This window comes from Cebus imitator, unplaced genomic scaffold (assembly GCF_001604975.1).
Source record: "Cebus imitator isolate Cc_AM_T3 unplaced genomic scaffold, Cebus_imitator-1.0 Scaffold355, whole genome shotgun sequence".
In the NCBI taxonomy this organism is placed as follows: domain Eukaryota; kingdom Metazoa; phylum Chordata; class Mammalia; order Primates; family Cebidae; genus Cebus; species Cebus imitator.
In genome coordinates this window covers 209,822-212,283 of record NW_016107670.1, presented here as the reverse complement: position 1 = coordinate 212,283, position 2,462 = coordinate 209,822, and the positions used below count along the sequence as shown (strand labels likewise).

The window sequence follows — 2,462 nt, the reverse complement described above, 5'->3', positions numbered from 1 at the left end:
TTAGCAGAATTCAGGTTCCTCTCCTCGCCCTAGCCTGATGGCCTTTCATTATGTTTGCAAAGGTGGTTGGGTTTTTGGGAAAGGCCTATTATTTGAACTATAAATTAAATGCTACCAAAGTTAGCTTAGCCTAAGCCCAGGAATTCTTAAGGGAAAGGCAAGATGGGGAGGGTAATGGGTTAGATCAGATCTCTCTCTCTCTCTCTCTCTCTTTTTTTTTACACAATAATTTATTTATTGAGAGCCTCCTCTTCCTGCCCTTGCAGTCTCTAGGTCACTTTTTCCACTTGTAGATTTTGTGCGCAAGCCCCAGAAAGGTAGCTGGGAGCAGGGGTGCTGCGTACTGTTCAGTGAGACCCATAATACGGCTGCCACTGTCTTCCTCATACTGCAAAACCACAGCCCCCAGATCCAGCTCCTCATATAGTGCCTTCACCCGGGCCACCTTCTCGGCCTCCTTCTGCCCGTAATTTTCCTTCAGGATCTGGTACTGTTCCGGAGTGGCCTGTTGCAGATATTGAACTGCTTGCCAGCTGCATTTGTTGTCCTGCATGTCAGTGCCAAATTTGCCGGTCACACTAGGGTCCCTAAAGAGGTCAAGATAATCATCCTGAGTCTGAAAGAACTCTCCCATCTCCAGCAGGATCTTCTTGGCATTGGCGTGCTCCTTCTCCCTATCAGTTCCTGGCTGCAGCTACAGGAAGGCAGAAGGAGTAGAAAGCTGTTTTGTACCTGACAATAGATTTGTACCTCTTTTCAGTGAATCTGCCAAGATCACCATCATCCTAGGGGGCTGTGATGAGGTTCAGGGTCTGCCCAATCTCAGTCTGATAGGCACTCTGCAGGAAGAGCTCAATCAAGTTCAGGTAATAGGGCTGCTCCCAGCAATAGAGCTTCAGCAGGTGGTAGATACATTCTTCCTGAAGGACAGCATCATTGATGGTGTCCAAACCCACACCTGGCTTCTGATACCAGCAGGTATCTGTCCCCGGCGGGTGAGGAATGAATCCATGAGGTCATCTGTCACCAGGAAGAAAGCCTGCAGCTCCCTGAGCCGGGCAATAACATCTCCTGTCTCTGGGTACCCCATCTCATCCCCAGCCAGCACCCTAATGATCTGGGAGAAGTGTTGAATGAAATCCTGCTTTTCTTGGGCATAAACATCTGATTTCTGGTCTCCATTCATTCTGAGGGAGGAGGAAAGGGCTCTGTTCCTGGATGCGGCTTCCTGCTAGATCAGATCAGATCTCTTTTATCACCATCATTTTCTGTTATAATTTTTGCAAAGGCAGTTTTAATGTCACACATTTCTGAATCACTTCTAGCAAAATCAAGCTAGTAAACGACAAAATTTTCTATAAACAAGCTAGCCAGGCTCTTGCTAAAATGAGAACTGTTTGGTAAATTTTTAAAAATATAAAGTATAATGAAGGTGTTGCTATTGATACAGGGTTTTTCTCCTGATACTTTGAGTTTTGGCTATTTTCAGAGAATTTGTGGAGGAAATTAGATGTTTTAAAATTATATGGAAAAGAAGTTATTGACATTGACTTGAAAACTTTGTATTACAGAGAAAACAGTGCTTTTTCTTGATCAATCATTCAGTAGTTGAAAATAACTCCCAACATTTTAAAGCCAGGGGGAAATAATACATAGGATAAAAAGACAATGGGCTATATTTTTAACCAGTGTAATACTGAAAAAGTTTCCAGAAATAATATTATTTTAATTTGCTTAAGAATTGTAGCATATGTGACAAATAATATTCAAAGAGGGCTGTGTTGTGGGCTTTTTTGGTTGAGATTGTGGTTAAAAAAAGAAAATTTTAGGCCAGGCACTGTGGCTCACCCCTGTAATCCTAGCACTTTGGGAGCCTGAGGCAAATGGATCACCTGAGGTCAGGAGTTTAAGACCAGCCTGGCCAACATGGTTAAACCTTGTTTCTACTAAAAATAAAAAAATTAGCTGGGCATGGTGGCATGTGCCTGTAGTCCCAGCTACTCGGGAGGCTGAGGCAGGAGAATTGCTTGAACCCTGGAGGCGGAGGCTGCAGTGATCCTAGATCGGGTCACTATATTCCAGCCTGGGCGACACAGCAAGACTCTGTCTCAAAAAAAAAAAAAAAAAAAAAAGAGTCCAACCTTTGTTGTCTTTGTGGTTTATTTCTTAGGTATCAAGAGACTAGATACATTCCTTTGAATAAGACAACTTTTTCCTCCTGCATTTCTTTAGAAATGAGAGAGAGAGAAGGAGGGTGTAGAGAGAGAAAGAGAGACTCTGAATACTGGGCAATAAACCAATTTTTTTTGGTGTGGTCTGTACTTACTAGATAGAGGGTTGTGCAGAGCTGGATGAATATTACATGAATAACTATATGGATAATGGTTCCATGTGAGATGGGAAATAGAAACGTTGATGAAAATAGTGGAACTCTGTAAAATATTTTAAGATATTTATTCTGA

General features: G+C 42.5%; 1 pseudogene; it reads right to left on the bottom strand.

Moving 5' to 3' along the window:
* Nucleotides 1-274: 274 nt before the first annotated feature.
* On the bottom strand, nt 275-1,234 carry LOC108287792 (annotated as a pseudogene).
* Between the last annotated feature and the right edge of the window lie 1,228 nt (nt 1,235-2,462).